Source organism: Macaca nemestrina, chromosome 4 (assembly GCF_043159975.1).
Source record: "Macaca nemestrina isolate mMacNem1 chromosome 4, mMacNem.hap1, whole genome shotgun sequence".
Taxonomy (NCBI): Eukaryota; Metazoa; Chordata; class Mammalia; order Primates; family Cercopithecidae; genus Macaca; species Macaca nemestrina.
The window spans coordinates 127,092,259-127,106,047 of NC_092128.1; the positions used below are offsets into that span (position 1 = coordinate 127,092,259).

Below are 13,789 nucleotides of genomic sequence, written 5' to 3' on the forward strand. Positions count from 1 at the left end.
CTTCAGCTTCAAAAAAGTCACACACACACACACACACACACACACACACACATTGACATGATACTTTTTAATGAAAGACAAAGTGAATTATATTTCAACTTCCATGGGATTTTGCTCACTCAAGTAACTTGAAGTTCATTGTTCTTATTCCTTGCCAAAGAATCCACCAGGATAAATGACATGGAGGGGGAGATTCATTGTGGGACATGTCGGAAGGAGATTCTTGGCTCCCCTCGTACCTCATCTTAGGACTCATGTGGTGTATGACCGGAAACTGCTCAGTCTCCCCCCAAAAAAATGACTGTTTTTTGTTTTTTATTTTTTTTTGAGACAGGATCTCTGTCGCCCAGGCTGAAGTGCAGTGGAGTCATCATAGCTCACTACCGCCTTGACTTCCTTGGCTCAAACAATCTTCCCTCTTCAGCCTCCTGAGTAGCTAGAGGCATGCACCATGCCTGGTTAATTTTTAAATTTTTTGTAGAGATGGAGTCTTGCTATGTTGCCCAGGCTGGTCTCAAACTCCTAGCCTTAAGTGATCCTCCTGCCTTGGGCTCTTAAAGTGCTGGGATTACAGGTATAAGCCACCATGCCCGGTGGCTTTTGATGAGCTGCTGCTCATTGCTAAGGAGGAGGGTGGAGAAGGAGGGCAGAGAAGGAGGGCATCACTACCTATTGTGAGGAAAAGTTTTAGTTTTGGCAACCATGAATATCTTACTCAGCAAAATAGACTGCCATCTGGAAATTTAGCTCCTAGACTGACTCTGTGAGTGCAGTCCAATCCAGTTGCCTGAGCTTAGTGGGACATGGCTTAGGCCAGAATTTGGGGTTTGGAGGTGAGACGGGCTAAAGTGGCCTGAGGAGCCATGCCCAGGACAGAACCTGGGTTGGAGGACATAGGATGCAAAGACAACCTTTGTGGGTTTGGAAGGCCAAGGCTGAGGAAGTACCCAGAGCCCACTCTGTACGTGTGTGTGTGAGTGTGTTGGGGCATCCGCTCTCAGCAGGGTGGGTGTGTTTGTGTGTGTCACTAGTGGTCTGTGTGTGACAAACATGTGCTCTCCGTGTGTGTGTGTGTCTGTCTGTATTTGGGGGATGGTGAGTGTGATTGTGTAGTGTATTGAGGCAACCCATGCCCACAGTGATGTGTGATTTGTCTGTTTGCATGTGCACGTGGGGTGGTGTGAGTAGCTGTATGGTAAGTGTCCTCTGTGGTGAGTGTGTGCATGCGCACATGCATATGTTTGTGTGTGTGGCAGGGTGGATGTGTGACTGATGGTGTGTATGGTCTGTGTGGAGAGGAGCATGTGAACTAAGCATGTGAGTATGTGTGTGTGGGGTGTATGGTTGTGTGGTGCATTGGGGGAATGTGCATCATCAGTGGTGTGCTGTTTGCATTTATGTGTCAATGTGTATGTGGTGTGTAAAGGGTGACCATTCTCTCGTGGGCCCCTGCCTTTCCACATCGTGCAGCATACACACACCCAGGTGCAGCTCTGTGAGCCTTGAGGGTGGTGCATCAGCATAAATCAAGTTTCATTGCAGCAGGAAGAAGAAAGACTGGGCCAGGTGCGGTGGCTCACACCTGTAATCCCAGCACTTTCGAAGGGCGAGGTGGGTGTATCACCTGAGGTCAGGAGTTGAGACCAGCCTGGCCAATGTGGCGAAACTCCAACTCTACTAAAAATACAAAAGTAGGGCCTGGCAGCACGTGCTGTAATCCCAGCTACTTGGGAGGCTGAGGCGGGAGAATCACTTGAACCTGGGAGGCGGAGAGTGCAGTGAGCCGAGATCGCGTCATTGCACTGCAGCCCAGGTGTCAGAGTGAGACCCTGTCTCCAAAAAAAGAAAAAAAAAGAAAGAAGACTAAATATGAATTAACAGGAGTTAGGAAAGTTTTCCTGGAAAGAAGGACCTCCAATCTATGCCTGTGCTCTATTTGGCTGGGATTTCAACAAGCAAAAGTGAGTGTTCTGTTTGGGAGATAGAGGGAGAGGTAAACTTATCATATAGGAGCTTGCAAATGACCAAAGAGCATGGCAGGTGATCCTGGGAGGGTGAGTGACAGGGAGCAGGGGCATCACAAGACAGCTGAGGTGTCAGGCCCAGAGCACCATATCCAAGAACCAGGGTTTGCTTCTGTGCACAGGGAAGAGTCAGTGAGCATTCTTAGGCTTGGGAGTGACAGGTTCTGGCCTGGCCATTGCCAAATAGGTATTGAAGCTGGGGTCAGTGGCTCACACCTGTAATCCCAACCCTTTGGGAGGCTGAGGTGAGCAGATCACCTGAGGTCATGAGTTCAAGACCAGCCTGGTCAACATATAGTGAAACCCTTATCTCTACAAAAATACAAAAATTAGCCAGGCGTGGTGATGTGCACCTGTAGTCCCAGTTACTCAAGAGGCTGAGGCAGGAGAATTGCTTGAACCTGGGAGGGGGAGGTTGCAGTGAGCTGAGATCGAGCCACTGCACTCCAGCCTGGGCAACAGAGTGAGACTGTCTGAAAAACATAAAAGGTTGGACGCAGTGGCTCACATCTGTAATCCCAGCACTTTTGGAGGCTGAGGCGGGTGGATCACGAGGTTAGGAGTTCGAGACCAGCCTGGCCAACATGGAGAAACCCTGTCTCTACTAAAACATACACAAAAATTAGTGTGGCAGCATGCGCCTGTAATCCAAGCTACTTGGGAGGCTGAGGCAGGAGAATCACTTGAACCCAGGAGGCAGAGGTTGCAGTGAGCTGAAACTGCACCACTGCACTTCAGCCTGGGCGACAGAGTGAGACTTAGTCTCTCAAAAACAAACAAAAAAAGAAACAAAAATAAACATTTGGGGGAAAGGGTGACATTCTTCAAAATAGACCATATGTTGGGTCATAAAACACATAATACATTTTTAAAATATTGAATTATACAAAGTATCTTTTATGATCACAATGGAGTGATGCCAGATATCAATAAGCATAAGAAAACTGAAAAATTTGCAAACATATGCAATTAAAACATTAAAACAATTAAAAACAAAACACTATTTTTTTGGTAGCAGAGGACAGGGTCTTGCTCTGTCACCCAGGCTGGAGCGCAGTGGCACGATCATGGCTAACTGAAGCTTCAACCTCTTGTGCTCAAGCTATTCTCCCATCTCAGCCTCCTGAGTAGCTGGGTCTACAGGCATATATCACCACACTGAGCTAATTTTTTATTTTTTGTAGAGATGCAGTCTCACTGTGTTGCCCAGACTGGTCAAACTCCTGGGCTCAAGCAATCCTCCCACCTCAGCCTCTCAAAGTGCTGGGATTACAGGTGTGAGCCACCATGCCCAGCCTGTTATGATGTTTTTATTTGGCTTTAATATTTGGATAATACTGGCCTTACAGAATGAGTTAGGAATTGTTTTTTCCTCTTTCCCTTTTGGAAGAGTGTGAGAAGGATTGCTGTTAATTCTTTTTGAAATGTTTGGTAGAATTCACCAGTGAAGCCATTTTTTCGTGGACTTAACTTTGTTGGAAGGTTTTTAATGCCCTGTTTTACTACTGCTATTCAATATTCTACTAGAAGTTTCAACAAGAACAATTAGACAATTAAAAAAATGAAAAGTATCAAAATTGGAGAGGAAGTAGTCAAACTATATTTATTTGCAGATGAGAATACATATCCCAAATATATAGCAAATCCAAAAGAATCCATGAAAAGGCTACTAGAGCTAATAAATGAATTCAGCAAAGTTGCAGGATGCAAGATTAACATATGCACAAAACCCCATTATGTTTCCATACAATTGAAATAAATAAACAAAAAAGTTAAGAAAGTAATTCCATTTGCAATAGCATCTAAAAAGTAAAATACAGGCCGGGAGCAGTGGCTTACCCCTGTAATCCCAGCACTTTGCGAGGCCAAAGCAGGCGGATCACCTGAGGTCAGGAGTTCAAGACCAGCCTGGCCAACATAGTGAAACCCCATCTCCACTAAAAATACAAAAATTAGCCGGGGATGGTGGCGCGCGCTTGTGGTCCCAGCTACTTGAGAGGGTCAGGCAGGAGAATCGCCTGAACCTGGAGGGCAGAGGTTGCAGTGAGCTAAGATCGTGCCACTTCACTCCAGCCTGGGAGACAGAGTGAGACTCCATCTCAAAAAATAAAAATAAAAAATAAAATAAAATAAAATACATAGGATAAATTTGAGGTGAATGGCTTATACACTAAAAAGAACACAATGTGGCTAAAAGTAAATTAAAGAAGGGCTAAACAGAAAGACATCATGTCATGGGTAGGAAGACTCAGTATTGTTAACATGTCAAGATTACTCAAAGTGATCTGTAGATTCAACCTAATTCCAGTCAATATCCCAACAGCCTTTTATGCAGAAATAAGTAAGACAATGCTTACATCCATATGGAATAATTATAAAGGGCTCCAAATAGCTAAAAGCTTATAAAGAATTACAAAGTCAGAGGAATCACACTTCCCAATTCCAAAGCTTGCTTTTTTTTTTCTTTTTTAAAGGGTTTTTGTTTAATACATCTGAAAACAATGTATATACAAAGAATTGAGACATGAGAAAGCATTAGTTCAACAAGAATGAATCTATAAGAATTAGGATTGGGAAGGTGGAAAAAATTACTTCAATGTTTTTAAAAATTAGAAACTGCAACCAAAATAAACTAATAAAATCCCTATTAACACTTATGGAGAGTCTTCATAAGACTCTTTCCGGCTGGGCGTGGTGGCTCACGCCTGTAATCCCAGCACTTTGGGAGGCCGATGTGGGTGGATCACCTGAGGTTAAGAGTTTGAGACCATCCTGACCAACATGGAGAAACTCCATCTCTACTAAAAATATAAAATTAACCGGGCATGGTGGCGCATGCCTGTAATCCCAGCTACTCGGGAGGATAAGGCAGGAGAATTGCTTGAACCCAGGAGGCAGAGGTTGCGGTGAGCTGAGAGCCATTGCACTCCAGCCTGGGCAACAAGAGCGAAACTCCGTCTCAAAAAAAAGAAAAAAAAAAAAAAGGCCAGGCTTGGTGGCTCACGCCTGTAATCCCAGCACTTTGGGAGGCCAAGGTGGGCAGATCACGAGGTCAGGAGATTGAAACCATCCTGGTTAACACAGTGAAACTGCTTCTCTACTAAAAATACAAAAAATTAGCCGGGTGTGGTGGCAGGCACCTGTAGTCCCAGCTACTCGGAAGGCTGAGGCAGGAGAATAGCATGAACCCAGGAGGTGGAGCTTGCAGTGAACCGAGGTCGTGGCCACTGCACCCCAGCCTGGGTGATAGTGCGAGACTCCATGTCAAAAAAAAAAAAGTCTCCATGATTTTTATTAAACTAGAGAGCCTTACCTGGCTGCTTTAGGGTTCCTCATATGCAAAACAGAAATAAGGGGATTCCCCTGACTGGTCCCCATGTTGTTAAGTGTTCTCCACATCCCCACCCTACCTCCAGCTTCTTAATGAAGCAGGCCTCCGTCCTCCTAACTTGAGAGGATGTGAATCATTCCACAGATGTCTGTCTTATAGCACCACCCACCCCTCGTATTTCCTCTACATACCAGTTCTTCAGCTGCATTCTAGGAACACCATATACTACTGAGTTGCAAATCTATGCTAAGCATATAAGACAATGACTGACAGGGAAAAAAAATTTTCATTACAAACTCAATTCATTTGATTCATTTGGTGTATTTCAAAGGTGCAATACTTTTCTTCATTTACCAGTGAAAGAGGTTAGAAATTAACTTCCCCCAAAAATCAGCAAATGGCAAACAAATGTCCTTGAAAGTCACAGTCACCTACAGTGCATCCTAGAAAAGAGAAGGGGCAAGACAGGCTCCACCCACTTTCATGAGTTTCATCAAATACTGAATCTACTCTAGGGTGGAGAGAAAAGGCAACTTTCAAAAAGGAGCATGTTACTAAATGAGGCATTTCCTATACTCCTTCCTAAGAGCACCGGATGAGGAGCATGGTTTCTCAACTAGATCTAGGAAGTGGAATGTGGAATCATTCTGTCCTCCTCCCTTTAAGGGCTATCCACTGGTTAATGAATTAAAAAAACAGTACTGAAAAACAAACCCTACACACACTGCCCCCAAAGAAGAGGAGAAAAAAAAACAACACTAAGATGTCCCAGATTACTCTCCAGAGTGGAACCAGGGAGCAGCTTCAACAACTGCAGTTAGTTTATTACAAAGTCATCCACAAGCATGCCTTGCTTCTTTTGTGTGTGTGTGAAATAGAGTCTTGCCCTGTCACCCAGGCTGGAGTGCAATGGTGCAACCTCGGCTCACTGCAACCTCCCCCTCCCGGGTTCAAGTGAGTCTCCTACCTCAGCCTCCCAATTAGCTGGGACTACAGGCACGTGCCACCATGCCCAGCTAATTTTTTATATTTTTACTAGAGACAGGGTTTCACCGTGTTAGCCAGGATGGTCTCGACCTCTTGACCTCATGATCTGCCCACTTCAGCCTCCCAAAGTGCTAGGATTACAGGCGTAAGCCACTGCGCTCGGCCCATGCCTTGCTTTTAAACAACAACAAAAAAAATTTTTGAAACAAAACAAAAACTAGTACTAATCACTTTTCTGACAATACACAATAACTCAAAATTAACTAGTCCTGGGAGGGGGAAGGGCCATGCCTATGGGCCTTGTCTCACATGAGTGCATGTGGGTAGGTGCAGGGCATTTGTCATTATTCCAAAAATGAATTTTAATTTTTAATCTTTAGTTTGATTTAAACACTGCTTTTAGTATGATGCCGACACTAGTTGTGCAGAAAGGGCTCTGGAGAGATGTTCATAGCAGCACACACCTGCGGCTCTTCTTCAATTCTGGAGGCTCCAGGGCAGCCAATATTGCTTTGTCAAATACATTCTTTAGGCCTTTCTGTGTGAGTGCGGAACACTCCACATACCTTACAGCCTTCAGGTCACGGACCAGCTTTTCAGCAGTCTCTGGAGTGACAGGCTTCTGTTTGTTCTTGGAAAGTTTCTCAATAGTAGAGGGGTCATCTCTGAGATTAGTTTGGGTCCCAGCAAGCAAGAAAGGAGGCTTTGGACAGTGGTGAGTTATCTCAGGCACCCACTTTTCTTTCGCATTTTCAAATGAAGGTGGAGAGACCACTGAAAAACAGACTAGATATACATCTGTCTGTGGATAACTCAGTAGTAGTAATCTGTCATAATGCTCTTGCTCTGCAGTATCAAAAAGCCCAAAAGTATATGGGTCTCCACCAATCATAACTGACTGCATAATTGTCAAAAACAGTTGGTACATATTCCGATGGAAATTTATTTGTTGTGTAGGATATCAGGAGACATGTTTTACTAACAGCACCATCGCCCACAACAACATACTTAATTGTCTGCATTGCTGAAATAGTTTTGTATCCACTTTAAATATTTCAAATCTGATGTTGACCTCAGCTTCTCCACTGGGGCATCGGCAGCACTCCCCAGTTTCAAAGCTTTCTACAAAGCTACAGTAATCAAAACTGTGTGGCAGTGGCATATCGAAGGACAATATCAAGAATATCAAGAAAGTGAAAAGACAACTTACAGAATGGGTGAAAATATTTTCAAATTGTATATGTGATAAAGGTATGATATCCAAAATACATAAATAACTCCTACAAATCAACAGCAAAAAGGAGAAATAACTAAAATGGATGAAGGACTTGAATAGACATTTTTCCAAAGAAAATATACAAATGGGAAATAAAATGCAAAGTTACCACTTTATACTTACTAGGATGGCTACTGAAAAACCAAAAACAGAATATAAGTTTTGGCAAGGTGGTGAAACTGGAACACATACATTGCTGGTGGGGGTTGTGGCTGCTCTGAAAAACAGTGTGGCCATTCCTCAAAAGGCAAACAGGCTAGGTGCAGTGGTTCAAACCTGTCATCCCAGCATTTTGGGAGGCTGAGGTGGGAGGACTGCTTGAGACCAGGAGTTTGAGACCAGCCTGGGCAATGTAGTGAGACCCTCATCTCTATAGAAAATACAAAAATTAGCCAGGCATGGTGGTGTGCACCTGTAGTCCCAGCTACTTGGGAGGCTAAGTTGGGAGGATTGCTTGAGCCTGGGAGGTTGAGGCTGCAGTGTGAGCCATGCTCATGCCATTGCACTGTAGCCTGGGTGACAGAGCGAGACCCTGTCTCAAAAAAGGAAGAAAAGGGAAGAAAAGAAACAGACTTAGGCTGGGCGCAGTGGCTCACACCTGTAATCCAGCACTTTGGGAGGCCGAGGTGGGCAGATCACCTGAGGTCAGGAGTTCAAGACCAGCCTGGCCAACATGGTGAAACCCTATCTCTACTAAAAATACAGAATTAGCCGGGCATAGTGGCACATGCCTGTAATCCCAGCTACCTGAGAGGTTAAGGCAGGAGAATTGCTTGAACCCAGGAGGTGGAGGTTGCAGTGAGCCGAGATCATGCCACTGCACTCCAGTCTGGGCAAAAAGCATGAAACTCCATCTCAAAAAAAGAAAAAGAAACAGATTACAAAAAGCCCTGTTGGGTTTCTGAGAAGTAATGTGTCAGGCAACATATGCTTTATCTTTGTGTAACATTATTTTTAAAATCAACATATAATGTACACAGGAAAATGCAGGGATTTTAATGAGCTTTTACCAACATTTAAATCCAGAAAGTTTCTTCAGGCCCCTTTCAAGTCAGCCTTCTCATCTTTTTTTTTATTTATTTTATTTTTTTTATTACACTTTAAGTTCTAGGGTACATGTGCACAACGTGCAGGTTTGTTACATATGTATACCTGTGCCATGTTGGTGTGCTGCACCCATTAACTCGTCATTTACATTAGGTATATCTCCTAATGCTATACTGTTCAAATTCCTCTTGCCCTGGAATAGCTTTGCCTTTTCTGAAGTTTCACATGAATGAAATCAAATAGTACAGATAATTTTGTGTCTGGCTTTTTCTACTCAGTATCTTGACTTTGAGATTCATCCACTCTGTTTCATATATAAACAAACTCCTCCACTGCTAGCTAGTCTTCTTTGAATAAATACATCGCAGATTGTTTATCGCCCTCTTGTTGGACATGTTGTTTATAGTTTTAGGTTATTTTGATAAAGGTGCTATTAACATTCTTATGTAAGTGTTTTTGTAGACATATGCTTTCGTTTACGTTAAATAGATAGCTAGGAATGTAATTTCTGGGTTATATAGTAACTGCATGTTAACTAAAAGTACTAAACAGAGGCCACGTGCGGTGGCTCATGCCTGTAATTTCAGCATTATGGGAGGCTAAGGTGGGAGGATTCCTTAGCTCCGGAGTTTGAAACCAGCCTGGCCAACATGATGAGATCCCCCTGTCACTACTAAAAATATAAAAATTAGCTGGGCATGGTGGCCTGTGCCTATAATCCCAGTAAGACTTGTCTCAAACCCCTCAATGCTCCCCCAAAAAACCCAAAACTACTGAACAGTGTTTTGTTTGTTTTTTTTGAGACAGAGTCTCACTCTGTCACCCAGGCTGAAGTGCAGTGGTAGAATCTCGGCTCACTGCAATCTCCACCTACTTGGTTTAAGTGATTCTCCTGCCTGAGCCTCTTGAGTAGCTGGGATTACAGGCTTCTGCCACCATGCCTGGCTAATTTTGTAATTTTTTTTTTTTTTTTTTTCCAGTAGAGACAGAGTTTCACCATGTTGGACAGGCTGGTCTTGAACTCCTGACCTCAAGTGATCACCCGCCTTGGCCTCCCAAAGTGCTGGGATTACAGGCGTGGGCCACTGTGTCCAACCTCCAAGGACACCATTTTCAGAGCAAGCACCTGCCGGACTGCATCCTGCCCTGGGGCCCAAAAGCTCCTGCATCTCCACATTCCTGGAACCCCACTGACATCCCCCTCATGTCCTCCTGGACGGCTGCAGTGATGTAACACCAGCTGGACTCAATGGTGTGGCCAGGTCCCCAGCACTGTAGCCCACACAGTATCCTATACCTCAGACTGCTTTTGAGTTTTAAAAAAGTCTTTATGTATTCTAGATTCAAATTCAGTGTTAAATGTGTGGTGTGAAAATATTTTCCCCCAGTCTGCAGCCTTTTTATCGCTTACCCAGAATTTTCACAGTGCATTTTTAATTTTTTAATTTTAATTTTTAAATTTTGATGATATTTAATTTACCAGTTTTTTCTTTTATGTATTGTCTTTGTTGTCAAGTCTAAGAATTTTTCACCAGCACCAGGTCCTGAAATTTTTCTCCTTTTTTCAAAACTTTTATAGGGGCCAGGTGCAGTGGCTCACACCTGGAATCCTAGCACTCAGGGCGATCACCTGAGGTCAGGAGCTCAAGACCAGCCTGGCCAACATGGTGAAACCCTGTCTCTACTAAAAATACAAAAATTGGCTGGGCACGGTGGCTCACACCTGTAATCCTAGCACTTTAGGAGGCCAAGGCGGGTGGATCACCTGAAGTCAAGAGTTCAAGACCACCCTGGCCAACATGGTGAAACCCCATCTCTGCTAAGAAAACACAACAATTAGTTGGGCGTGGTGGTGCATGTCTGGAGTCCCAGCTACTTAGGAGGCTGAGGCAGGAGAATCATTTGAACCTGGGAGGCAGAGGTTGCAATGAGCCAAGACTGCACCACTGCACTCCAGCCTGGGTGACAGAGTGAGACTCCATCCAAAAAAATAAAATAAATAAAATAATAAAAAATAAAAATACAAAAATTAGCTGGGTGTGGTGGCTCATGCCTGTAGTTCCAGCTATCTGGGAGGCTGAGGTGGGAGAATCACTTGAATCTGGGAGGTAGAGATCATGCTACTGCACTCCAGCCTGGGTGACAGAGTGAGACCCTGTCTCAAAACAAACAAACAAACAAACAAGAAAACCACAGTGATATAGGACTTCACACCTGTAAACCAAAAAAAGAATTCTAAGTCTTCCCAACCATCTGAACGGACCCCTCCTCTTAGCCAAGGACATTCCAAGGTTAACCTGAGAAACTAGTTCAGGTCAGACATGCCTCATTACACCCTCTTCCCTTTTGGAATTTAGGAAAAACTGACCAGCATTAACATCAACACAGACTTTAAGTCTGATAAGAAACATTTACAATCTGTTCTCTCTGAAGCCTGCTACTTTCGAGGCTTCATCTGCACAATAAAACCTTGGTCTCAAGAACCCTTTATTGTAACCTAGACATTCCTTTCTATTAATAACAACTCTTTCAACCAAATGCCAATCAGAACATTTAAAAATCTACTTAAGCCGGGTGCGGTGGCTCACGCCTGTAATCCCAGCACTTTGGGAGGCCGAGGTGGGCGGATCACGAGGTCAGGAGATCGAGACCATCCTGGCTAACACAGTGAAACCCCGTCTCTACTAAAAATACAAAAAACTAGCTGGGCGTGGTGGCAGCGCCTGTAGTCCCAGCTACTCGGGAGGCTGAGGCAGGAGAATGGCGTGAACCCGGGAGGCGGAGCTTGCAGTGAGCTGAGATGGCGCCACTGCACTCCAGCCTGGGCGACAGAGCGAGACTCTGTCTCAAAAAAAAAAAAAAAAAATAAAATAAAATAAAATAAAAATCTACTTAAGACCTTGAACCTCCTCTCCCCCCACCACTTCAAGTTGTCTCACCCTTCCAGATCAAACCAATGTAAATCTTTTTTTTTCGTTTTTTTTTTTGAGACGGAGTTTTGCTCTGTCGCTCAGGCTGGAGTGCAGTGGCACCATCTCAGCTCACTGCAAGCTCCATCTCCCAGGTTCACGCCATTCTCCTGCCTCAACCTCCAGAGTAGCTGGGACCACAGGCACCCGCCACCACGCCCAGCTAATTTTTGTTTTTGTATTTTTAGTAGAGACAGGGTTTCACGGTGTTAGCCAGGATGGTCTCGTTCTCCTGACCTCGTGATCCACCCGCCTCGGCTTCCCAAAGTGCTGAGATTACAGGCATGAGCCACCACGCTTAGCCAAACCAATGTAAATCTTACACATATTGATTGATGTATATTATGTCTCCCTAGTGTATAAAAGCAAACTGTACCCCTGACCACTTTGGGAACATGTCATCAGGACCTCCTGATGCTGTGTCACAGGAGTGTCCTTAACTTTGGCAAAATAAACTTTCTTTTTTTTTGGAGATGGAGCCTTGCTCTGTCACCCAGACTGGAGTGTAGTGGGCGTGATCTTGGCTCACTGCAACCTCCATCTCCTGGGTTCCAGCAATTCTTCTGCCTCAGCCTTCTGAGTAGCTGGGATTACAGGCACCTGCCACCATGCCCGGCTAATTTTTGTATTTTTAGTAGAGATGGGGTTTCACCATGTTAGCTAGGCTGGTCTCGAATCCTGACCTCAGGCAATCCACCCACCTCAGCCTCCCAAAGTGCTGGGATTACAGGAATGAGCCACCATGCCCGGCCTAAACTTTCTAAATTGATTGAGACCTGTCTCAGATATTTTTGGTTCACATACCCATTAGGATGACTGCTATCCAAAACCACAGTAACATGTGCTGGTAAAGGCATGGAGAAGTTGGCACCTTGTGCATGACCGGTGGGAATGTAGTGACATGGTGTGACTGCTGTGTTTGTGTTTTCTTTAAAAATTAAACATAGATGCTGGGCGCGGTGGCTCACGCCTGTAATCTGAACACTTTGGGAGGCTGACGCAGGTGGATCACCTGAGATCAGGAGTTTGAGAACAGCCTGACCAACATGGCAAAACCCTATCTCTACTAAAAATACAAAATGTAGCCAGGCATGGTGGTGTGCGCCTGTAATCCCAGCTACTCTGGAGGCTGAGGCAGGAGAATCGCTTGAACCCGGGAGGCAGAGGTTGCAGTGAGCTGAGATCACGCCATTGCGCTCCAGCCTGGGTGACAGAGTGAGGCTTAGTCTCAAACAACAACAACAGCAACAACAACAACAACATTAAACATAGAATTACCATACGATTCAACAATTCCACCTCAGGGTATATGCCCCAAAGAATAGAAAGCAGGGTCCAGAAAATATATTTGCACAATTTATATTCATAGAAGCATTATTCACAATAGCCAACAGGTGGAAGCAACCCAAATGTCCACTGATAAATGAATGGATAAGCAATATATGGTATGTATGTACAGTGGAACATCATTTAGCCCTAAAAAGGAAGGAAATTCTGACACGTTACAACAGAGATGAACCTTGAAGACATTATGCTAAGTGAAATAATTCAGTCACAAAGGGACAAATGTTACAGAATCCCATTTGTATGAAGTACCTAAAGTAGTCAAGTTCATAGACACAGAAAGTACAATTGTGAGTCCCAGAAATAGGGGAGAAAGTGTGGCTATTGTTTTATGGATATAAAGATTTAGTTTGGGAAGATTTGGATTTTTTGAGATCTATTGCACAGGTTGGTGAATATACTTAATAATTGTGCACTGTTGGCCGGGCGTGGTGGTTCACACCTGTAATCCCAGCACTTTGGGAGGCCGAGGTGGGCAGATCACCTGAGGTCAGGAGTTCAAGACCAGCCTGGTTAACATGGTAAAACCTTGTTTCTACTAAAAATACAAAAATTAGCCAGGTGTGGTGGCACACGCCTGTAATTCCAGCTACTTGGGAGGCTGAGACAGGAGAATCTCTTGAACCCGGGAGGCGGAGGTTTCTGTGAGCCGAGATTGTGCCACTACACTCCAGTCTGGGCAACAGAGCGAGACTGTCTAAAAAAAAAAAAAAAAAAAAAAAAAAAAATCAAATGTTTGCATTGTTAATATCGCCACCAATGTTTTTTGTTTTTTTTTTTTTTTTTTTTTTTTTTTGAGACGGAGTCTCGC

At 44.1% G+C, this 13,789-nt stretch overlaps 1 pseudogene; it reads right to left on the reverse strand.

Moving 5' to 3' along the window:
* Positions 1-6,518: 6,518 nt before the first annotated feature.
* On the reverse strand, positions 6,519-7,429 carry LOC105463718 (cell division control protein 42 homolog pseudogene; annotated as a pseudogene).
* Positions 7,430-13,789: the final 6,360 nt, after the last annotated feature.